This window comes from Colobus angolensis, unplaced genomic scaffold (genome assembly GCF_000951035.1).
Source record: "Colobus angolensis palliatus isolate OR3802 unplaced genomic scaffold, Cang.pa_1.0 Scaffold324, whole genome shotgun sequence".
NCBI classification, from domain to species: domain Eukaryota; kingdom Metazoa; phylum Chordata; class Mammalia; order Primates; family Cercopithecidae; genus Colobus; species Colobus angolensis.
Genome location: NW_012116533.1, coordinates 2638090 through 2664046, shown reverse-complemented (window position 1 = coordinate 2664046; position 25957 = coordinate 2638090). Strand labels below are relative to the sequence as shown.

The following is a 25957-nucleotide window of genomic DNA, read 5'->3' as shown; positions in this document are numbered from 1 at the left end:
GTTAATTATCTTCCTGGTCACAAAACAAATTTGGATCTTGGCACTTGAGCACGTGTGCCTGTATATATGTATGTACACACACACACACACACACACAGTTTTAAGGAGGCAAGCTGTCAAAAAGTTTCTCTTTTGAATTTCTCATATTTCCATTCAGTTATCCCAGCACTGCCTCTCCCTGTTTCAGGCAGCTAGTGCACAAATAATGATGCCAGCTAACATTTACAGGTAGCTTTCCCTATGTCAGGCACAATGTCCCCACCTGCTGCCATAGAGTCTCCTCTTCCTGAGAAGGCCCCATGCTTTCTATTCACTCCTCCAACCTATGTCTCTCCTTTGGCCCAATCATAGATGCTATCCTCTAAGCTTCCAGTTAACTAAAAAAATAATTTGCTAAGGCACTCATGACTGATAATAGGTTAATGTGCATATGGAGATTCAATTAATTGGTCTGTACATATTTGTGAGCACCTACTATGTGCTTGGCACAGGGCATGGCACAATAGAAAACACAAGAGGAATCATGTGCTGTCCTTACCTTCGGAAAGCTTTGAGTCTCACTGAGAAGACAGGATATAGACACATTAAAATAACACTAAAGAGCAAAAATAGACAAATGTGACCACATCGAACTTAAAAACTTCTGTGTGGCAAAGGAAACAATCAAGAGTGAAAGAGCAACCCATTGAATGACAGAATATATTTACAAACCACATATCTGTTAAGGGATTAATATCCAGAATACATAAAGAACTTCTACACCTCAACAGCAACAACAACAACAAATAACCTGATTTAAAAATGGTGGAAGGATTTGAATGGGTATTTCTTCAAAGACGATACAAAAATGACTAATAAGCACAAAGAAGATGCTTTACATCAATAATCATTAGGGAAATACATATCATAACCACAATGAGGTATCACTTTACACCCAATAGGATGGCCATTATCAACAAGAAAACAGAAAATAACAAGGGTTTGTAAGGAGGGGAGAAATTGGAACCCTTATGCGTTGCTGGTACGGATGTAAAATGGTGCAGCCACTATGAGAAACTGGATAGAGATTCATCAAACAAACAAAATAATAAGTACAATATGATACAGCAATCTTACATATGGGTATATATCCAAAAGAATCAAAAACAGTATCTCAAAGAGATACTTGTACACCAATGTTTATAGCAGCATATTCACAATAGTCAAAAGGTGGAAGCAACCCAAGTGTCCATCAACAGATGGATGGATAATCAAAGTATGATATATCCATACAATGGAATATTATTCAGTCACAGAAAGGGAAGAAATTCTGTCACATGCTACAACATGGATGAACTTGGAGGACATTATGGCAAATTAAAGAAGCCAGTCACAAAAAGACAAATACTGCATGATTCTACTTATATGAAGTATCTAAAATAGTCAATCTCTTAGAAATGGAAAGTCAAATGGTTTTGCCAGGGACTGGGGGGAGCAGAAAAAAGGGAGTTGTTATTCAATAGGTATAGAGTTTCAGTTTTGCAAAAAGAAAAAGTTCCAGAGATCTGTTGCACAACAGTGTGCAATGCAATGTGTGTGGTTAATGCAACCAAACTTTACACTTAGAATGGTTAAAATGGTAAATTTTATGTCATGTGTTTTTTTACCACAATAAAAAAAAAAAAACACTAAGGATATTAAAACAGCATAGATAAGGATGGCGACTATTCATCTTGGGGACAGTCCCAATTCCAAACTTACTAACAATAGCTCACAATTGTTGAGTATACACTTGTAAGAATTGAGCACTGCTGATAGGGGCCTTATGGGAACCACCTCTTAGGGTACCTTTTTCACACCTGGTGGTTTCTTTATTTTACTCTGTACACTATTTTCTACCTCTGGATCCTCCAACAATTCTGCCCTCAGTGGACATCCCCTGACTCTGCCTTAGCTCAAACCTTCATATCATCTCATATCTGCCTTAGCTCAAACCTTCACATCAACCCAGGTATGAGTTGTATAACTAGCAAGTTATACTACTTACTAGTTAGTGGTATAACTAGTAAGTTATACTACTTACTAGTTAGTGGTATAACTAGTAAGTTATACCACTTACTAGTGCCAAACCCTGGGCTAGGAGCTTGATATAACTTAATCCTTGCATAACCCTATGAAATGACTACTATTATTGTCCCCATTTTACAGAAGAGGGACTTGAGACAGTGGTAACTTCCCCAGAGTTACACAGCTAGTAAGTATCAGAGCCACATTACAAACCCAGAGAATCTGCTCCCATATCTAATGATCACACCATAAGGCTTCTCTAGCCAGAAGAGCACATAAAAACAGAGTTGATAGGAATTTATTTCCTGGCCTTCTTCTCTTTTGTTTTGTTCTTTTGGAAGATAAAGTCATTACAGCTCCAGTAAGTGAGTCTCTGCAAAACAAGGAAGCCAGCAAAGATTTCTGAAAGTAAGTAGAACTAGAGCTGGTTTTCAAATGGTGAGTACAATTCAGACAGGAAGCGAGAACAGTAGTGGACATTTCAGGCTTGGAGGCTTAGCAGTGCAAAGGTAAAGAATGTCCCAGTTGTGTAGGGAAGACAGAGAGCAGACCTAACGGCTGAAGCAAAGGGTTACTTTAAGGACAATGGAAGTCTCATAGGAGAGTCAGTTTAGGGCCAGGTTAGTGCAGTCTTGAATCACAAGCAAAGGCATTTTAAACTTATGAGCAGGTCAGTGGTCTTCACACTACATTTCCTGAGGACCAAGGGTCCTGCCAGGAGCAAGGGACCCAGTGCTTCCCTACTTTCTCACCCCAACTTCTCACTTCAACTACAGTGTGTCTACAAATTTTTTAAGACATGTCTACTTTTATCTGCTTTATATTTTGGGATCTTAACTACCTAAATTTTTTTGCTTGGAAAATAAGGTGCTCCTGCTGATTGGAAACCAAAGAACAAATAGACAAATGAACAAACGGACTTTGAACACCACTGCAACAGGCAGTGGAAAGCCAACTATGGTTTTTGACCAGGGGAATAACATAATCAGAGCTTTGTTTTAGAAAAATAATTTTGCCAATAGAATATAGGGTAGACTAGAGAAAAAGATGCTAAGTAGGGAGATCTGCTGGGACTTTGCTGTTTAAGATGACAAAGCCAGTGGCAAGTGGGAGTGGTTAGGAAAAGGAAAGATGTTTGAAACATTTCAAAGGATATACATACAGCCTGGTTAATGGATCATGTAACTGACACAACGTGAAGAGGCAGGAAGTAGTCAAGGAATCACATCTTCAAAGAGGACATTTCTGCTGATAAGGATGATATTTAGGGTCACAGAGACCATTCAAGTGTACCTCAAGTCATTCCATGTTGGGCGAACTGAACTTCTGACTTCTCAGAAGAGAAAGCTGGCCTCTATATGTTATTCTGGAAGAGAAAACAAACTGATGCATTCATCTTCAAGAGTGAGTCAGGCAAAATAAAGGGCTGTTTTTTAAGACTACTCAGAGACCAGTTGTGGGATATTCCTGCCTGACAAGAAGAAATTCTGTTGGGGGTCCTAAAGAAAAATGGTGAGATACAAGCTGAGATGGGAGAAATGTTCTTATAAGCCTGTACTATCTGTGCAGAGCAATAAGTATTTTAGATTGGGCTCCAACAAATTCAGAGTGGGAGATACAGGGCAGCAACCAGATTTAATTCAATGGTCTCTAGAGCACCTAGTGCATTACTGGTGCTCAATCAGTGTTATATTAGCCATGGAAAGAAGCATGGATCTACATGCCTGAAGTAAAACAGAAATTGAGTTAGGCCAAATAAGACTCAAGCAGAGACCTAATGAGAAATGGAATTAGGGTCTCATGTTCTACTCATCTTCCCCAAGTGAGACAAATGCTGGATGGGGAATCCCTAAGTTAAGGCTTAGCTCTGCTGCTAATTATGTATGTGACTTTTGACAAGTCATTTACCTCTCCAGGCCTAATTATCTCTGTTGTCAAATGAGAAGAGTGATTCCTGTCATGCTAGGATGCTGTGAGGGTGGAACTGGATTGTGAAATTAAATTGCTTTAAAAAACATGAAGTACCACACGCAGCAAAGTATCTTGATACAGATATTTTATGCCTGGAAAGTGGCATGTGAGCAGAATTTTTATAAATCAAACCACATATGAACATCTTAACAGGGCCCGGCACAGTGGCTCATGCCTGTAATCCCAACATTTTGGGAAGCTGAGGTGGGAGTCTTGCTTTGACCCAAACATAGAGAGACCTCATCTTTATAAAAAATTAAAAAATTAGCCGGGTGCTGTGGCACATGCCTGTGATCTCAGCTACTCAGTAAGCTGAAGTGGGAAAAATTGCTTGATCCAGGAAGGTCAAGGCTGCAGTGAGCCATGATTATACCACCACACTCCAGCCTGGGTGGCAGAGTGAAAGACCCTGTCTCAAAAAAATGCGAATAAAAAAATAACATCTTAAGAGTTTGTAAAACAAATGTGAAATAATTTTACAGTGAACCCCCATTTACCCACCATGTTCTTGATACTTAAAAGCACTATTCAGCAATACTCTTGAAAAAGTAATTCATTTAGTAAAGCAGATTGATGTTCCTCATCTTCTGTTAACTTGTGCTCACCTTACTTTTCCAGCCTTTCCAATTCCTTTTTTATTGTCTTGCAAAGGAAACTTTATCTGAGGGAGAACCAGAACATGTCTGCTGCCAACAAAATTTGTTTTCTTTTTGTTTCTCAAGGTTGAGTCTAAGGTGATTGTGGCTAGAAAAGGCAGGAGAATAATTGGATTGCATCAGTGAAAGAAGGCATCAGGAGAATTTAGTCCCGTTAGATAAATTACAACCCACCATTTCTGGGATCCCAATGAAGAGAAGATCATATCCTTGGATGCCCACTCTTTACAACAGTCCTTTACTATGAGGTCATATGTTGATCACTGGGAAGGCAAATTAAATCTGTTTAACTGATCAACAATAAACTTTTTGATAATAGTGTAGCAGGACGAACTGTGGACAAAACCCCTCAGACACCGAGACAGTGAAGGGAGTGGCTTTAATCAGCTGGGAGCATCGGCAGGCTAGCATCTTAAAATCCGAGCTCGTCAGCCGCTCAACTTCTGTCCCCTTTAAGGGCTCACAACTCTAAGGGAGTCCACGTGAGAGGGTCCTGATCGACTGAGCAAGCCAGTGGGTACGTGACAGGGGCTGCGAGCACAGGTGGTCAGAGTGAAACAGAACGGGAGGTTTCACAATGTTCTTCCATACAATGTCTGGAATCTATTGGTAACAACAGTTACTAGGTCAGGGGTCGGATTTTAACTACCAGGCTTAGGTCAGGCAGACCCAGGCCTGGTTTCAGGTCTGGTTCCTAGGTACCAGGCTACTTGCCTTTAGCCTCGTTTCTCTTTCCCTTTCTGAGTATAAAACAATATAAAGCTATATGAGAGGGCCTCTCTCATCCCTCAATAGGATGAGGGAATCAGAATGCAATTTATGAATATCAGCCATGCAGTTTTTCCATAGGTAAATTAAAACCCTTTCACCCAGCAATCTTTCCCACCATATTTACCGACACTGGTAAGTATGTTTACCATATTATAATTAGTTAAGGTTCTTCCTGTTCCACCACACTTCACCTCCCTGACATGCAAGTGGTTTAGCAGCAAAGCAGGCAGACAAAAAGTCTCTGAGAATGACTACAATGTTGTAAACAACCCAAGTGCTTATCAATAGATGTACAGTTTAATAAATCTTGACATATTCATATTATTCACGTTATGAACTATCATGTAGTGGTTTGAAAGAATGAACCAGATCTATAACTACTGATGTGCTAGGAGGTCTGTGATGCACTGTTAAGTGCAAAAGCCAAGCTGTAGAGAAATATATATCTCATAATCCCATTCTAGTACAAACAGCAAAATCCCCTATAGATGTCTTACATGTCTGAATACAAAGAAAGTTGCACGTGCACAAAGAAGATTGTGGGAGGATTCAAACCCAGGCTGTTAATACTGCTTACACTGCAGAAGGGGAAGAACAGAGAACATTCCTGTGCATTGTTTCACTGAGGGCAATGAATACATGGAAAATTTACAATTTCTGAAACACTTAGTAATTCTTTAAAAGAATGATATGTGGTATTTAAAAGACTGCTACCCTCCACTGCTTCCTAGCCTTTCTGGTCCACTCTCCTGCATGTCTACATTGAGGGATAATAAAAGTTATTTCTTGCTCAGATACTTTTTGTCTGCTTGCTTTGCTGCTAAACCACTTGCATGCCAGGGAGATGAAGTGTGGTGGAACAGGAAGACACTTCACTAGGCTTCATGTTCCTACCCCTTCCCAACATTTCTGGGAAACACAACGCACATGGGAAGTCAGACACAGCCTTGTGCATAAACTGCTTTTGTGTGAGTAAGAGGCAGCTGTGTTTCAAAATCATGCCTTCATTTCAAGGAATCAGGAAATTGGCAAGCCCTGTGGTCTAGGAGTCCCAACTGCCCAAACTGCCTTCCCCTTGCTGCAGCCTCTCTCCTCTTTGGCATCCTACCTAACCACCCCCAGCCCCAGGAATAACAATCTGAATTACAAAAGAGCTGCCATCTTTTGAGCACCCACTATGAGGCAAGCACTGTGCAAAGCACTTTCAAATGTATCACCTCAAGTTAATCTGCATCGCAACCTCTGTGATAGGTAGGCTGTGATTTTTCAAAACTAGAACAGGCAGAAGACATCTCATAAGGCTTTTCCTGGGTTTATTCAGCCCCCAGATATCCTGAAAGTGGAGGATTTTTCCAGTGCTGTTCCAAGTACACTTTAAAGACACAGATTAGGAGTTCGGAGAAGTTGGCTAGTGAGCTAGACCATTTTTGCATTGCTGTAAGGAAATATCTAAGGCTTGGTAATTTATAAAGAAAAGAGTTTTAATTGGCTCACAGTTCCACAGGCTGTACAAGCATGGCACCAACATCTGCTTGGATTCTGGGGAGGGCCTCAGGAAACTTACAATCATGGCAGAAGGTGAAAGGGGAACCAGCATATCACATGGTGAGAGAGGGAGCAAGAGAGTCGGAGAAAGGTGCTGCACACTTTTAAACAACCAGATCTTATGTGAACTTGGAATGAGAACTCACTCATCACCAAGGGGATGGCACTTAGCCATTCATGAGGAATCTGCCCCAATGATCCAATCACCTCTCATCAGACCCCAACTCCAACACTGAGAATTACATTTCAACATGAGATTTGGAGGGAATACAGATCCAAACCATATCAGCTAGCACTTAAGAGTTCACACAGCCATGAAGCGTAGAAATGGGCATGGCTTGCCAAGGATTTGATTTGGCTAGAAGAACTTGCAGCTTCCCAGGGTTATCACAGAGCCCGTAAGGAGCTCTAATTCCCCAGCATGCAACTGGGTGGTTCTTACACAATCCCAAGAAGCCATTATTCATGATGTCAGTTCCTGACATTGGCATAGCACTTCACATTTTGCAAAAACATTCCCTGCGTGTTTTTATATTTTATACTCATAAATCTGAGAGAGGTAAGGCAGGACAGTTGCCACAATTATATAGACAAAGTAACGGTTTCGGATGGGTTAAGTGACTAGCCTACATTTTAACTAGGAAGTTCATGAACCAAAACTGAAGTCCAGCAGTGGATTAAGGAAGCTACTGTCTGTGGTTGCTGAACATTTTTTTTTTTTCTGTTAATTATCCGTGGTGGGATTATGGGGCCACAATATTACTCAGCAGTGTAAAGCATGGGTTTTGTCACGATCTTGGACAAATCAGCCACTGTCTCTGTACCTTAGTTTCCTGATCTATTAAAAGTAGATATTAACAATGCCTGGCCCCTAGAGTCATTGTAAGAATTAATTTATGAGATAACTCATGAAACACGTTTAGAACCGTGTTTGGCGTGCAGGAATAATTCAGTACATATACAGTATTCTTCTTATTGTTTAATATATTTAAGATGTAGCTCTTGCCCATAGGTAGAAATATAAAGCAGATTCTGTGAGGCTGTGGAGCCTATGAAAGTTATTTTGCAATAGATGCTTTAATATGAAGCAAATTTACTCATAATAATGGGGAGGCCAAAGATAGAAGACATGATAACAAACAGGACTGTGATTCTCAGATGTCATAATTGATAATAAGTCTTTTCAGATTGTCTGTTGCCCCTGGGGCCACCAGAAGACTAAGGTCAATGGGCAGCTGACATTGTGCTGTGCCTGCTTTCAGGTGTGCCAAGCCTGTCCTGGCAAGAAGTGGCTTCACCAGTCCCATTCTACACTCTTACAGTGCCATCTTTTAGATCTGGGATCTTTCCAGTGGGTCAATATCCTTGCTCTTCCTAAAAGTACATGTATATCAGAAACACATATCCCATTACCCCCAAAGAGCAGGAGAGTGAAGAGAGAGAGTACAATTGAAAAAATGAGGAAGGAGAAACAAAGTGGGGATGTGAAGAGGTATGGAACAGTGACAAGAAGGGTGACAGAAGACAATGAGCCCTGCCTTCCTCTGCATACAGCTAGCTTAAAGGGGTAATCAGTTCAGAAGAGCTGTGTGGTTCTGTAACACTGTGAATGTACCAAATGTCACTGAATTCTTCATGTTAAAATGATAAATTTTCTGTTATATGAATTTTACCTCAATATTAAAAAAAAAAAACAAAAAAAAAACCTCAGGGGCTCTCAGCACCATGGCTCCAGACAGAATTTTATGCAGACACTGGTCCCGGCCTGGGGTTCAAAGAGGCTTTCATGGGCAATGAATGCCTATTTGTGTCTTCTCTGTAACCTGTCCTCTCGGTGCTGCCCACTCATGTGTGTCTATGCATATGTGTGCATGATTTCTCAGAGTAGCTCCTGTGATCCTTGACTGTAAGACTTTTCTCAAATAATAACAGCAATTAAAACACTCAACCCTTATTAAGCTCTCACTATGTTCCCAGCTTTAATCCTCACAGCAATCCCCAGAGGTAGGAATTATTATCTCATCCTTACTACATGTGAGACAATGGAGACTCAGAGAAGATCCAGGAGTTGCTAGAAAGTCACCCAGCAAGTAAAGTGGACATGCTAAAACTTGAACTCAGGCAGTGATGTTTCTGATGGCTGGGCTTGCAGCATAGTGCTCTCTACTTCATGCACTGAACACCTACTCACTGCCAGGTGTCATGGAGACGCCAGAAATGGTATAAAGGATGGGGCCTCCGCCCTCAGGGAAATGACAGTGAAGATTGGAGAGGGTCTACTGGAGGAGGCTGCAAAGTGTGCTTGACTGCTAAGTAAGTCTCATAATACAAAGGTGCTCAGAGAAGAGCTGACATAAAAACCACAACAATTATGATAATTCATATTGGCTGAGCACATTTATATGTGCCTGACATGTGTTTAACATGCCTGACTTCATTTATTCCTTACGGCAATCCTGTGATTTATATACCAGCACCAGCGTCACTTAAGAGTAAGAGAACTGAGGCTCAGAGAGGTAAAACAAAGTAACTCATCCAAGGTTGCACAACTAGCAAGTAGGACTAGACTGGATTTGAACTACTCTTTGTCTACACATAGAAGAAACTTAATAAATGTCCATCAAGTGCATGATTATCTTCCATTTCTTGAGCACTTGCTGTACTCGCTATCTGATTTAATACTCACAACTCTATGAAGTCAGTACAATTATTGACCCTATTTCATAGATGAGGAACCCAAAGCTCAAAGATGTTAAGTAACTTGCCCAAGTTCACACAGTTATTAAGTGGTAAAGGGAGGACACAAACTCAGGGCTGACCAACTCCAGGGCCTTTCTCATTTGTCTTCTAGAGCTTTTCTCTGGGGTTGCATGCTCAGTAAAGCTCGGTTGACTTCTGTGCATTCACATTAGTTGGCCTTGATTTGGATGTAAACAAGGGAGATATAAATAACAGGACAGCCTCTAATTCAATGCATGGAAAGCACAATCACAACATACAGGCACAGGGGAATGGAGCTACTTTGAGGGGGAAATGGAAGAGCAAGCTTTGGGAAGTTCTGATGGAAGCAGGGTCCACCAAGCGAGAGACATTTTGGTTCTCCACTTACAGTGGAAGCAACGAACTCAAAGCATGCCACGGCCAGCATGAAATGGGAATCCTCCTTGGAATTTTATTTCTAAGAAAGGGGTCCTCACCTAGAGGAGGCAGCTGGACCCACGCAGCCTGTGCCCTGACACTTCATCAGAACTATGTTGCTCTCTGTAAGAGCCTCAGCTTGGCTCCACTGCCACCCATTGGAAAGGGCTTCACTTTTCCTGGGACTTGTATCATGAACTTGCTTTTGAAGAGACCATTCATACCCTCTTCCATTTGCTGCAAGCCTTTGTTTATGCTTATTCTTGTAGGTGCTCTGTTCTGTTCTGTGGATCAGAGTGACTCCCACAGGGTAGGTTGGGCCCTACTACAGACTTTCATGGTCAAGGGGTCAAGATGATGGGCTGCCAATCCATAGAACTCTGCATGCCGATTCCACTTAGAGAATTTTTCTTGCAGTTCCAAAACACTTGTTTACTGACTGACAGATTTATAGTGGGGTAATTCAGTCCAAGAACTTTGCTACTCTGAGGGTGGCCCATGGAAAGCCTCATTGGCATCACCAGGGAGTCGATTAGAAATGCAGAATCTCAGCGGGGCATGGTAACTCATGCCTGTAAACTCAACATTTTGTTTGGGAGGCCAAGGTGGGGAGATCACTTGAGCCTGGAAAGTTGAGGCTTCAGTGAGCCATGATCATACCACTACACTCCAGCAGAGGCAACAGAGGGAAAATTTGTCAAAAAAAAAAAAGAGAAAGAAAGAAAGGAAGGAAGGAAGGAAGGGAAATAAAGAAATAAAGAAAAAGAAAAGAAAATGCAGACTCTCAGGCCCCACTACAGACTTTCTGAATCAGAAACTGAATTTTAACCAGACCTCCAGGAGATGTGTATGAGCATTAAAGTGAAAGAAACACTGATGTAGGATAATGTCTCAGAAAGGCTTTCACTCTCACATATCTATAGCAGGTCCCCATTTCTTCTACTTGACTGAATCCAATGGTTTCCAAATTTGGTTGGGCTTTATTTCATCAGGGGATCTGTCTTATTTTTTATTTTTTAAAAATAATTTTGTATTTCAAAATAATTTTAAACAGAAGAATTCTAAGGATAGTACCCAAAAAAACCTTGTAACCCCCTCACCCAAATTAGCCAAATTGTTAGCATTTTGCCATATTTGCTTTATTCCTCCTTTACATTTCTAGGTGTTTTTCTCCCTAATCCATTTGAGTTTGTTGCAGACATCATGCCTTTCACCCCTAGATACTTTAGTGCATATTTCCTGAGAAGGAGGACATGCTCTTACGTAATCACAGCACCATGGTTACCAAGTTCAGTAATTTTAACACTGGCACAATTGTATTACCTAATATATAGTCCATATTCAAATGTGGCTAATTGTCTCAATGATGTTCTTTGCGGCAATTTTGTTTTCCATCTGGGGAGCTTTTAAAAAGTACCAACGCTGTGGCCCTAACTCCATAGCAATTAAGACATAATCTCTGAGGGAGGGGACTGTGGATAAATATTTTTAAAAGTTTTCCAAGAGATTCTAATGTGCGGGGCTGAGAAATACTGTGCTATAGGCTTTTTCTGTGACCCCTGTCTATTGCAGGGATAGGAACTCTTGTCAGCAGGGTAAACCCTGGGTATAATTTGTCTAGACCCCCATGTCTCCTTTAGTCTGAGTTCTGACATAGTTAACTGTCTATGAGATGTCCTGGGCCTTTCCTCGTTGCTTTCTGATGCCACCTCGCTAATGTAAACAAAACATTCATTTTTTCATCCTATTTTTTCTTACAGCTGCTTAGCATAGTCCTTATGAAAAATGAAGCCTTGAAAATGGCATATCCTCTCGACAAAGCTAAGCCTGACAAGTTGGCTGCATCACCTAGAATTAGAGAAGAGCAAAGGCAGATGGTGGGAAAAGAACACCAGGAATATAGCAAATCAATTACCATGAGGGCCAAATTTCTCCTCGGGCTTGCCACAAAGTTTCCCTAGCATTGGACATTGCTTTCTCACAACTAGATTCTTCTCAAATTATCTTGTCTTGGAAAGCAAGCTGCTGAGGTGAGCAGATGTAGCAAGCTGGGGCTGCACTGGACAAGAAGGAAATGTACAGATGGGTAGCGATTCAAACACCAGCCAGCTAATCCCACGAGCCAGCAGGTTTTTGCATTTCCTGAAAGAATTTGGGTCAATCTAGCTGGTCAGTCTACCGGCTTCAATGTATCTGTTCTGTTTCCATCCCTTGGCAGACGGGGGAAAGCCCGGAGGGTTTGAGTGGGAGCTGACAAAGAATTCATGACATTCAGTCTGTTGGGTGCAGCACTGTTTCTCAAGCATTGAACCAGCATCGCTTCCACCACCCTCCGCACCCCCTCCCACCCAAACATCTTTGTCATTGCAGCCAGAGAAGGTGAGCTTTCTTTACAAAGGATCTGTTAGAGGGAATTTAGTTCAGATTTGTATATGTTTGTGAATATCTTTTAGAAGAGAAGGGAAGGCAGAAAAGGGATCATTTGGCTTCAAAGTTGCTTTGTAAATGCTCGATAAATTCACTTGCTTTTAGTATATATTGATATTCTTTAATATTCGAGAGAACTAGCCAACTCAGATGGATTGCTTTAACAGATGCATCTTTGCAGTTAGTCAATAACGAAATATTTGCGAGCTGTTAGTATCTTTCCTCTTCTCAGAAACTCAATAATGTGCCAAATGAGATCATTCCCTCTGACCCACGACTCAAGAACATTTTGAATTGTGTTCACTCTGATTAAGAACTAAAGAATACTCTAGTTATCACCAAAGCCCAAATGGAGGGCACTTGTATTCCTAGACAACCATTAGAAAATTCCTTAATTGGAGCTCAGTGTGCACTGCTATTGCAGTCTCTAATCATCTCTTTCACTGGAGGACTCCTTGTCTTATTACAGATTTTGGTGCCTGCCAGTAAAACAGAATGTGCTTAAATTGATCAAGTATGTGTGAATTGCACATATCCCAAATTTTCTTACAAAAAGGCCAGCTTTAGGAAGTGTTTTCATAGGATATAATATTTCACATAGCTTCACTTGAGCTAACCAAGTATTGTCTTTCACAATAGAACAAATGGCCAATATTCTCTCCAACCATTAATTTTTATTCTCTAAGTATTTAATAGACACATGTGTACATTTCAGGCTGTTAACCCAAAGTCAGGTTTATGTGACAGTATAGTTCAGACATATACTCACTCAAATATCTCTCCTCTGAACCTGATTCTTGACCTGCTCCTTTCAGGTCATTTGTCACTGCCATACGTAAGATCGAGTGGCTTCTTAACTCTCCCTATCCCTTGCCACTGTTTCCATTCATCCTCCTACTACGCATATCCCCTGCCTTCAGAATAAAAGCCTCAAATTCTTAGTTTGGCACTCTAAGCTCTCTCCACAACCTAGTATCAAAGATTACCTCCACTATTCTCAGTCCTATTGCCAGCGCTCTGAACAAATTTCCTGTTATATATGAAGAAAACTTGCCAAACTGTCCTGGAGCACTTGCTATATGCCAGACACTGTGTTAGCTGGTTCATAGCATTATCTCATTTACTCTTTCCCCCAACCCAATATGATATACCACAGGTATGTTGTATTATTTTCATTTTACAGGTAGGAAAACATAAGCCAAGAGATGTTCAATAATTTGCCCAAAGTCAAGTGGTCAATAAGTTGCAGAGTCAGTATTTTAAGCTAAGCAGTCTTGTTGCAGAGTGTGTCCTCTCAACCTAGCCTGCCTAAATAGTTTTGTGAAATTTGTTCTGGATTTTCATTCCTCCAAGTTTTTTTCATGATATTCTCTTATTTGGAAATAACCTCTCCTACTCCACCATGTCTGCTTGCTGAAGTCTTGCCCAGCTCAAAGGACACCTCCTCCATGAAGTCATCCCTGATTTCCGACAGTTAAAATATATTCCTCCTGGCTCTGTGTTCTTACAGCATTGGCTCTAACCTTCATACTACTTTTTGTAATGGTAGTTACCTGTGTGTAAGTTCCCTTCTCCCTCCCACCTCCAACCTCTCCTAAAAGAAGCTGAGCTCATTCTCACTATGGCCCTGTAGTGCTGAAGCTGAGAGAGTGCCAGTCAGGGATGCCATTACCAAGGAGTGGTAGAGGTGGATAGTGGAGTAGATAATCTCTAAGCTCCCTCCCAATTTGGAAGCTCTATAATCCTGGGTGGCAGTTTCCGTGAGGGCAGGGACTTCACCTTCCACAGCACCAAGTCGAGTAGCGGGCATGTCTCTAGCGAACTGCTGAGCTGGCAAAACTACATTATCTTTGATGCACATGAAGATCAACAAGAACTGGCTACACCCTCCCTCCCAGTCTCTGTGTATCTATCTGTCACTGTCGTGTGTGTTTGAAGGTGACACTCTGCTGCAGGTGTTGCTCGAGGGCTGCAGTCCTCTCCACAATCCTTCCCTATGAAGACTATCCTTTGTGCTGTGCAAGTTGATGATCCACATGCATATTGACATCTGCAGCACTCAATGCTTTGCTTGACAGTCTAGACCAGTGGGTTTCAAACTTCAGCATACATTAGAATCAATCAAGAGGGCTTGTTACAGCACACATTGTGGGGTGCCAGCCCCAGTTGGTCCAGGGAAAGACTCAAGAATTGGCATTTCTAACAGGTTCCCAGGTGATGATGTTGCAGGTCCTTGGGCTACACGGAGAACCACTGCTCCAGACAATAGCTTCACTCAAAAGGAGATGCCTTCTCTCTGACTGCTGCCCACTGAATGTGAGGGACTAGCGGGGGTGGGGCTGGAGGATGAGCACTGAACTGGGAGCCTGAAGACCAGAGTTCCACTGCAGCTGCTGGCTCTAGAGAACCGTGTGACCTTGGGCAAGTCTCAGCAGTGCTCTGCCTCTCTAGTTTCCTCACAGACACAAGGATGGGATGAAGTGGGTGACTGCTATTCTGGGTAGTTCTAGAATTCAGAGTTTGTCTGTTGCTCTTCATTCTAGCCCAGTCTTTCAAGTTGGGATGCCAGATAACCCCTTAGCACCTCTTCAGACATCCAAGTACATTACTCTGAGCTCCAGCTGCCCCACATGCTTGGCGGCCTTCTTAACAGTTATCCTTGTGTATGGAGCCCCAAAAGCAGAGCTGATGCCTTCCCTCTTGGAGACTTAAATCTGCCTTTTCAGAGCATGTGTGTCCTGCATCCCCTATTTTAAATGGTACTTTAGCACAGAAGTAAGGACACAGATTTCTAGAGTCAATCTCCTGCATATAATTCTGGTTCTAACCACTTACTGTGCAACCTTGAGTAAGTTATTTAACATCTCTTAGCCCCACTTATCCCAACTTTAAAATGGGGATATCAACAGTACCTACTTCATGGTGTTATTGTGAGGACCAAATGAAATAATACATGCAGGGCATTTATTATAGTGCCTGGCACATAGTACGTGCCCAATATGTCGTTTCTAAAAAGAGGGTAATGGCCTCCTTCATAACACCAAAGAAGTAAGGAACAAGAAAACACCATAGCTATAGAACTTTTAATTTCTTTAAACCTCATCATACTACATAATAACAATAATATTAATAGTAATACCTTATATGTATGCAGTATTTTACACTTTTCAGAACACTAAGCACTAAATCCTCTCATCCAATCTTTATAATGTCATAAAGACAAGGCAAGCACTCTTGTGTGGATTGATCAAAGATGTTCCTAAAACAACATTGCTATCACCGAGCCTCCCATGAATTAGGCTGGCTCTCCCCATGTGGATTTTTGCTTCTGCATAGTTGGTGAAGAGGAAGCATCCTCAGTCAAAGCTGCCAGCTGAGAAACCCTTAGGGAACCCCACTGGTACCTGGCCTGTCTTTTGTAAGTATACAACAGGCCAGGGGGCTCTGCTTGCCAAGCAACATCACTGACTGCATACTGTTTAGTGCATGCATTACCAGGCTCCAAACATCCTAGTGATGCTACCTCAATAAGTCGAGAACTTTTGATAATAAACATAAGCCAAATCAAAAAGATGTTCTGGATTTTTCATCATTTCCACTCATTAGTCCAAGAAAAATCAGCCCACCCATTTGTGCTACCAATTACACTTATGATTTTACACAGCGCAAAATCAGGAAGATGTCACAGGCTGTGATACCAGTGCCACACTCAGCATTAATTATAGTTCAGTGCTTGGAGAGGAATAAAGCACAAGAGACTCAGAAACTTGTTATGGTGCTTAATAAGGATCTATTTACTCACCAGAAATTGGACAGTGATTCCAGACTTCAGCGATTTTACCTCACTGCTCTTTCCTTCCCTTCATGTTTCTGTCATCTGTGACTTGGTTGGAAACAGATGATAACAGCAGGCCTTCCATTTGATGTCCTTTGTTTGACTTCCCTGATCTTTCCTCTGTGGTCAGTCTCTTTCCGATACCTTTAAAACCACAGAATGCGGCAAACTGATTTTGCTCATTGGGCTTTAGCCACACTAGGCTTCCTGTGGTTCTTTAAACTGGGCAGGCATTGCATGCCCTCAGCGCCTTTGCATTTCCCTCGTACTGGTGTACTCTACCTTGTGGCTCTTGCACCCTCTTCTTTAAAGACTGTTCAAATGTCATCTCAGTGAGGCCTTCCATGACCATCCTACTTGAGTACAGCCCCTCTACTCCTCATTTCCCTTTCCTAGTATATTTGTCTCCATAACATCCATTGCCTGCTAATATACTGTATAATATCCTGATTGTTTTACTTATTGTTTTTCTCTCTCCCTCCCTTCCTCTCTCTCTCACTCTCAATTTCAACACTTAAGCCCCAGGAGGGCAGGGCTAGTTTTAATTTTTTATTTTGAAATAATTTTAGACTTTACAGGAAAATTGCAAACATAGCACAGAGAGTTATCATATATACCCTTCACCCAGCTTCCTGTAATCTTAACACCTTCCATAATAATACTAAGATTATTGGAACCAGGAAATTAATATTGATACAATAACATTAACTCATCTACAGACCTTATTCACGTTTTCCCAGTTTCTCTACTGATGTCCTATTCCTGTTCTAGGATTCAATCCAGGATCTCATATTGTATTTAGTTGCCATGCCTCATTATCCTCCTCTAATCTGTGATGCTTCTTTGGCAAGAATGCTGTGGAAGTGATGTTGTGGAGGGTGGGTTTTAAAAAAAATTGTTTTGGTCACGGCTATATCCCCAGTTGACTAGAACAGGACCTGACGCATACTAGGCACTCAGTACTTGTGAAGACACAAAGCAACAAAACCAACAGGCATCCATATTCCTTTCTGGAAATGGAAAGATTATGTTCTATGGGATATTAGGATTCTTGGGAATCTCTTGGGTTTGAAGAAGGGGAAGGTAATCTGGTTGGGTATGGTAGGAGTTCCCTACCAAAAAGCAAAACAATAACAGGCAAAGGAACCCAAGTAGTATGTACCCCAGTGTGAGGGAATATGGATGTAACATTTGGATAATGCTATAGCAAGACTTTTTTTTTAACTTTCATTTATTTATTTTTGAGACAGAGTCTCACTCTGTTACCCAAGTTGGAATGTAGTGGCGTGATCTTAGCTCACTGCAACCTCCACCTCCTGGGTTCAAGCGATTCTCATGCCTCCCAAGTAGCTGGGATTACAGGCGCCTGCCAACATGCCTCGCTAATTTTTGGATTTTTAGTAGATATAGGATTTCACTATGTTGGCCAGGCTGTTCTCAAACTCCTGACCTCAAGTGATTCACCTGCCTCAGCCTCCCAAAGTACTAGGATTACAGACATGTGCCACTGTACCTGGCTTTTTTTTTTTTCTTTTCTACTTTTATAAAGAATAATACCACTACCACCACCACTCCCCCAATAAAACCCAGTACCTTGCATGTATGAGTTAAGTGGCTGAGTCTATAGGCCCTGAAGCCAGACCGTCTAGATTAACAATCTGGCTCTGACTGAGCCCTGAAGAACACCACAAAGTAAAAGAAGCATTATTTCCTCAGTCCCAAAGGGTTTATTTATTCAAAACTTGCCGAGCACCTCCTATGTGCCAGCCTGGAGTGGGGCCATGCCATCTTTCTAGCAACAATTGAGTCATCGGCACCATGCGAGAGCCCCATTGGGCCAACCCATCACCTTAAATTATGGGGATTGTGCAATGCAGCAACTGAGATGAGCCAGGTGCCAAAGCTTCCAGTCACTGCATGGGCATGCATTTCTTCTTCTTAAACTTTGGTTTAGCTGCTCCTTGGCCTGTGTTACATGAGGTTATTAACCACCCTCCAGCAAGCAGGAGCAGGCTGAGATGCCAGTGCAGCATATGTCTCACCCATGTCCTGCACCACAGACAGACCAGGACCAGAGAATGGTGACGATGCAAAGGGGCGTCTCTTTTACACACTCCTGGATTCTACAGTCTCACCTGGCTGCACCCGATTCTTACAGTCCAACAGCCTGTCTGCTCCCTGGAACAAGTGACTACAGAGACATAACATGGCCTCTTAGCAAAAGGAGTTGTGCCATGCCAACTCATTCTCCAGCCGTCTGGGCCTGGGATAAGTTCAGTATGCCAGGAGTGTGGCAGGGATGACTAGAACTAAAGCCAAGGTGCTACTCAATTCACCTGCCACTCTATCCTGCTAGTATTTCTTGCTCAACTCTTTGACATCTACTTTTGTTTATTTATTCATTCCTTCATTCATTTGATCATTCGCCATTCAACAAAATTTATTGAGTACCTACTATGTGCTAGGCACCATGGAAGGTGCTGGAGATGCACAAGACAAAGTCCCTGCCCTCAATAAGCTTGCATTCTAATGCAGGAGGCTGGATCTTTTCATTTGAATATTTTCTCTCCTACCTAAAAAAGGTAATAAACCCTCTCTAGACTCTAATTCCTCTTCCAGATACTGCTACTGCCCCATTGCGGTCCTCCTCATTTTGCTAAAACCTTGAAGCAGCATTTGTTTATACTTACAATCTCCAAATTGTCTCCTTCCCTTCTCTCTTGCACTCACTCTTATCACTGCTCTGATCAAGATCACCAATGACCTTTATGTTACAAAATTCAACAGCCAATTCTCAGTCCTCATCTTATTTGAGCTATCTGCAGTGCTTGATGTAAGTGACCACTCTCTCTTCCTTGAATCACCTTCTCTTGGTTACCAGGAACCACATTCTATTGGTTTTCTTCTTTCTTCTCTGGCTGCTTCTTTCCAGTCTCCTTTGCTTGTTGCACTTCAACCCAACCTTTAAACGTTGGAGTGGTTTAGGGCTCAGTCCTTGGACTTCTTATCTTTTCTACCTGAACTTATTCTCTAGGTGACCATTCAGTCTTATGATTCCCAAAGTTCTGATCCCAGTCCAGACCTCTCCTATGAACTCAAAGTTTGTATATTCAACTCTCCAGCTTGGATGTCTAATGGGCACCTGTCTTAGTCCATTTGGGATACTATAATGAAACACCATAAACTGGATAATGCATACACAATAGAAATGTATTTCTTACAGTTTCAGAGGCTAGAACTTCCAAGATCAAGGTGCTGGTGGTGTCTAGTGAGGGCCTGCTTTTTCATAGACGACATCATCTTGCTGTGTCCTCACGTAGTGGAAGGAGTGAATGGTCACTCTCAGGCTTCTTTTATAAGGGTACTAATCCCTTCCATTCATGGAGGCTCCACCCTGATGACCTAATCACCTCCCAAAGTTCTCACCTCCTAATACTATCACTTTGGGTGTTACCATTTCATCATAGAAATTTTGGGGAGAACACAAATTTTCAGACTATAGATGCACATCAAACTTATCAAGTTGAAAACTAATCCTTTCATATTTCCCCTGAAAACTTACTTCTCCCACAGTTCTTCCCATCTCAGGTAAATAGCAACTCCATTATTATAGATGCTTAGGCTAAAAACCATGGCATCATCCTTGACTGGGTACTTTGTCTCATGTCCTATTTATAGGTCTGTCAGCAAATCCCAAATACTCCACCTCTCAAAACACATACAGTTTTTGTCCATTTCTTATTGGTTCTCATATCACTGCCATTTCTATCATCCTTCTTCGAGCCCCCATCATGTCTCATGTGGATTATTACAGTAGTCTCCTAGCTGGTTCTTCTGTTTCCACTCTTTTCCCTCTTCAGTTTATTCACAACATACCATATATAGTAAGCCTACTAAAATCTAAGTCAGATTATATTACCCTCTGCTCTACGATACCCATTCTTACTCAGTAAAAGCCAAAGCTCTTACAATAACCTTCGAAGTTCCAAACACCTGCCCCCCACCCCATTACATTCCTGAATTTATCACCTACCACACTTCCCCTTCTCCTCAAACCTTCAGCCATACTGGCCCCCTTGCTGTTCTTCAAACATACTAGGTATGATACAGTCTTAGGACCTTTGCACAGACTCTTCTTTGCCTTAAAAGTTTGACATCCAAAGAGCTGCAGATCTATATCTGTCACTTCTTTCAGGTCTTTACTCAAGATTTTCTGTCGAGGTCACTCTGTCTAAAGTGTTTCTCTCCTCCAAAAAATTTATATCTATATTATCTACTTAATTTTTCTCCCTAGCACTCATCATTCTCTAACATACTATATGTCTTAATGTGCTTGAGCTGCCATAACAAAATACTACAGACTGGGTGGCTTGAACAACAGACATTTATCCCTGGCAGTTCTGGAGGCTGGAAGTCCAAGATCAAGGTGCCAGAAAGGCAAGTTTCATTCTGAGGCCTCTTTTCTTGGCTTGTAGGCAGTCACCATCTCATTGTATGCTTATATGACTTCTTTGTGCACGGTGGGTGGTGGGGGGAAGAGAGAGAGAGAGAGAGAGCAGACTCTTTGGTGTCTCTTCTTATCAAGGCACTAATCCCATTAGATCAAGGCCCCACCCTCATGACCTCATCTAACCCTAATTGCATCCCAAATCCACATCTTCAGATACTATCACATTGGGTGTTAAGATTTCAACACAAAAATTTGGTGGGGAAGACACAACCATTTAGTCCAGAGCATTATACAAATTTCACTATATATTTTATTGATCTTGTTTATTGTCTGCCTCCTCCACTAGAATTGAAGTTTGATAATGGTTGGGATTTGTGTTTAGTATGTCCACTATTTTTAATTTCCATGTTTTGAGTAGTGCCTGGCACATGTAGGGGAATAATAAATATTTACTAAATAAGTTGTTAAAATAAGCAAAATACTTACAGTTTGTAATAAGCACTAAGAATGAAATAAACAAGTTGACAGATAGAACAAAGGCTGTCCACCTTGGCTGCACATTAAAACCACCTGAGGAGCATTTAGAAATATAGATAGCTGAGTTCCATTCTCAGAAATTCTGATTTACTTTATCTAGAAGAGGCCTGGCCATTGTTTTGTTTTTTAATGCTCTCTGAGTGATTCTCAATTTGAAGCAAGCCCGAGAACCAATGAGTTTGAGAATCAAGTGGGGACAAGGATCTACTTGAGACAGTGTGCACAGGGAAGGTTTTTCATGTATTTCTGAGAAAGTATCATTGACATGGAAACCTGAAGGACAAAAAGAAACGTGGGGAAGCTGGGGCAAGGCTGGGATTCAATTGTTGGTAGAGGGTCACAAGAAGATTAAAAGCATTGAAGCAGGGATGAGCTTGGTGTATCCTCAGAACAGTAGATCAGTGCAGTTGGTGCACACGAGTCAAGGGGAAGAGTGTAACAGGGTGAATGTGGAGAAATGCACAGAAGTCAGATTATTCAGGGTCTTCTAGACCATGGGAAGGAAATATGAATTTATGCTACATGCGATGGGAGCCCTGGGAGGGTTTTGAGGAGAGAAATCATATGATTTGATTTTTTATTTTCTAAAGATTGCTCTTGCTGCTGTGTGGAGGCATGAGTGAAAGCAGGAAAAAGCCTAGGAGACTGTTTTGGTACTCTAAGAAGGACTCGATAGTGGTCTGGACTGGGCTGATGGCCTAATGTTTCTCCTTTCCATCTAGATAGCAGAAGCCTGAGAGTGGTACACAAATCCATTCTGCCCAGGTAAACTCATACGCAAAGCCATTGGTTTCTGAAACTCTTTCCAAAGCTAAGATTCTATAGCTTGCTAATTCTGTGATCAGTGACTCAGGTGTTGGAATATGTATGCCATGACTTGCCCTAGAAAGGGGCTCAGTTGATCAGTTAATGAGACAGCTGCTTTCTAACTAGAAAATAATCCAATCAGAAAGGAGCTTAGACAAAGTGATGGCGGCATTCATTGATAGCACCTAAATTTGAAAGAGCCCTACTAATTCCCAGCACTGGTTCTTTTATGCTTTCTAGGGGAGAGGGGTAGGAGGAGGGAAGAGGACAAACACTGTGCTTTTGAAGGAACGTATTAATTAAAGGAGGAGATCAAGACGTAAACACAAATAGGAGTAACACGAGAGAGTAAGATAAGTATCCAAAGGAAGATATGAATACAATCAGTAATTGCCATCATTTATTTAATACCCATTTTAGGCTGGCACTGTGTTGAAGGCTTTACATATGTTCTCATTTAATTTTCACAACAGTGGAGTAGGCAATATAATCACGTATGGTAATTATGATAATAATAGAAGCAAACATTTGTTAAGCCAGGCACTGGGCTAAGTGTTTTAAAATATATAGGCATATCATCATTCCATATATGAGGATAACTAGGCCCAGAAAGGATAAATGACTTATCCAAAAATCACAGAACTAGGTTCAACTGCCGAGCTCTGATATTCAAACACAGGTTCAACTCCCAAGTATTCTGGGAATTCAGAGCAGATGGCTCCTACCTTGTTCTGGGAGGTACATGTGTGAAGGGAGGAAGACCCTGTGGAGGAATAAAGGTGTGATGATGAAAAAGGAGGAGCTTATTCAGGGACCAGCAAGTGGCCTGCTTGGTCAGGGCTGAGAGTGTATAACAAAGAATTGTGGTTCAATGGCAAGGCAGTTCTCCTTCTTCTTTCTGCTCCTAATCACTTCACGTGTGCCAAACAGGGGTTGCAGCCTCCTATCAAGCCTGTCTGTCCCTCAAGTCTTGATCTTGGGGTGCCGCGATCCTCTAAATGCCCCTGGCAGCTTAAAAAGCCTTAAACACACTTGAAAGTAGGGCAAGTATAGATTTTCAAACTCAAACCATGATGAGTGGTAATTTGGCCCCCTCATTAGTTCTTTCTTAGGTGGAAGCAGCCCTTTGGCATTTAGGACATTGACAACAAGATCTGAAAAGGGCAAGAGGATGGGAAATACAGAGAAGGCAACAACCAGCATCTAGCACAACATTTCATCAAGCCAGCAAAGACAATTCAACATGTAATACTACTTGTAATGGCAAAAATTTTCCAATGATCTAAATGCCCATCAATATGAGATTGATGAGATAAATTATGAAACATCCAAAGAAAAGAACACTATCTCATTGTTTAAAAGAAGGAGCTAAAACTGTACATTCTGACAAGGAGAGATGTTTCCAAAGGATTGTAAGTGAAAAGAGCAGGTCATGTAACAGTCTCTATATCATGATCCCGGTTAAACCCTAGATCTGTGTTTATATATGCATAAAACTGCCAACCACAGTTGTCTGGTACAGTGTCGGTGTACAGAATTACAGAAGAAATTTCCCTTTGCATTTTGTATACTTATGTATGCTGTTGACCTTTACAACAGTCCGATATCACCTTATAATTGGAGAAAACAATACTAGAATTTCCATTTTGCAAAACAAATCATCCTATCTTAGATCGCCTTCATGCATGCTATCTTTTGCTATGACAACGTATCTTGGATTTGGCCATGCATTTGAATTTGTCTCATAACTTTCTCATGAGTGAACTAAGGCAAGATAGTAACATATTGACCAAGTTATAATACCGTCAAATGGATTGGCAATCCAGCAGAAGGTCTCCAGAGAAGGGCCACAAGGCTTTTTCATTTTTATTAATAACTTAGGTGATACAAAAAATGTACTTACTGTGTTTGAAGATGACCCAAACCTGGCAGGGATATCAGAATATGTTGAAGAACAAAACTGAGATTCAAAATAAGCTCAGATGGGCTGGAATACTGGGCTAAAATTTAAATGGTGAAATATAAATGATATTTCATTTATATTTGATAAATGATAAAGAAAAAAATCATCAATTCAAAGTTTAAAAGTTCATTTTGTGAGGCCAACATAGGGGAAGTATGGCTTCATGGCAACTCACATCAAACAAACAAACGAACTAAAAAAGATCAAGGGGCTTGAATTGACCCACAATCACAATTCGAGCCAACAGTTTAATGTACCTAAATTATTTAGTTGCTAAAAACAGAGCACAATTTTAGATTGCATTAATCAAAGTACGGTTTCTAGATTCTAGAATATAATCGTTGCACTGTAACCTCCTCTGTTCACTCCTGCAGTCTCCTGTTCAATTTTAGACACCACATTTTAAGAGACTCGCTAAGAAAGTGGAAAGCCTCCAGAAGAGGATTGCGAGATTGACAAAAGAAAACCATTCTATAATAGGAGTTGCTCTTTAAGGTAGAATAGACAATAGGGCCTGTAAAGGAGAAACGTTGGGGGATATATGATATCCACCTGCCTTCAAATCTCAAGTGTTTTTCTGTGGAAGGTATGCACTTATTCTGGGTTGCTCAGGTGATAGAACTAGGACTACTGCCACCCAGTGGTGAAAAGGAGGTAGATTTTCAGTAAACCCATCAAAAGGCTTTCTGACCTTCAGAAGGTCCTGCAAGAAGAGGCTGAGCAAGCTGATAACGCAGTGACGATTTTAGTCGAGTCTGAATGAACAGATGCCCAGTGGCAGAATTGCACTAAATGAGTCCCTTTCAGCTCTAAGAGATTACATCTTTTTCCCTTATTCTTCGTGCCATCAATTCCTCTCTGTGTCGCCCTCAGGATCAATAAGTCCACTCTCTGCAGTCTACAGAGTGGTAAGGAGAGTTCCGCAGGAACAGTGGGAGTTGCTGCCTCTTGTTTGTTATTGCCCAGGGTCTATGGGGTCAAAACTTACTGCTTATAGGAAAGCCAATATAAGGCCTTATAGGAAGGCTGATATAAGTCCGGTCATGTCCTTCACTGAACAAGCTCCTCCGTGGCTTTCCATCTCACTCCCTGGAAATGGCAGTCAATGCCCTAAACAAGCTGGTCTCTGTGACTTCTCTGACCTCCCATCCCATTACTCTCCCCTTCATTCACTCCATTGCTGCAACATGGGCTTCTTGGGAGTTTCATAAAGGCCAAGTATCCTCCTGATTCAAAGACTTTGCTCTTGCTGTTCTCTCTGCTCCCAATGCTCTTCCCTGAGATACCTACATGGACCCACTCCCTCACCTCCTTTAGGGCTGGATTAAAAAGATTACCTTCTTGGTGAGGCCTACCCTGACCACCCTCTAAAATTATAGGCTCTGCAGGGTTCACTTTCCAACCCTCCCCTGACCATTTTACAACTCCTTATCACCCCATCTGAAGATTTTTTCCATAGTACTTAACATCACGTAACACAATATTTTATATTTATTATTTTGTTTTCCATACTCTCTCTATTGGGCTATAAATTCCTTAAATACAGGAATAATGCCTGTCCTGTGTTTTTTCTTTTTTTTTTCTTGTCGTATCTCAGCTTCTGGAACACTGGCTAGCACACAGTAGTTACTCATTAAGTGTTTAATGAAATGCCTGCTGCATCCCAAATCCACACCATCTCCTGCAGTCTTGATTTTCTCAACAAAAGAAATTTTAAATTTAAGAACTGAATCCAAAAATAATAATAAGATGTGTCTCAGTAAAATTTGGCATGATTGCCTATTTTTCTCAGTTTTCTCATTTTTTAGTTA

General features: G+C 41.3%; 1 protein-coding gene across 2 annotated transcripts in view; it reads right to left on the bottom strand.

Annotated features, from left to right (window-relative positions):
* The window catches only part of PAK3 (p21 protein (Cdc42/Rac)-activated kinase 3), a 285967-nt gene that overhangs the window by 211186 nt on the left and 48824 nt on the right, over window positions 1-25957 (bottom strand). Inside the window, exon 2 of one of the 2 annotated variants that reach the window (XM_011951689.1) lies at window positions 3340-3412. The exons of the other annotated variant lie outside the window; for it this stretch is intronic. The gene's annotated coding sequence lies outside the window, so the exon portion shown is untranslated. The remainder of the gene's footprint in view (window positions 1-3339; window positions 3413-25957) is intronic. 2 annotated transcript variants of the gene reach the window in all.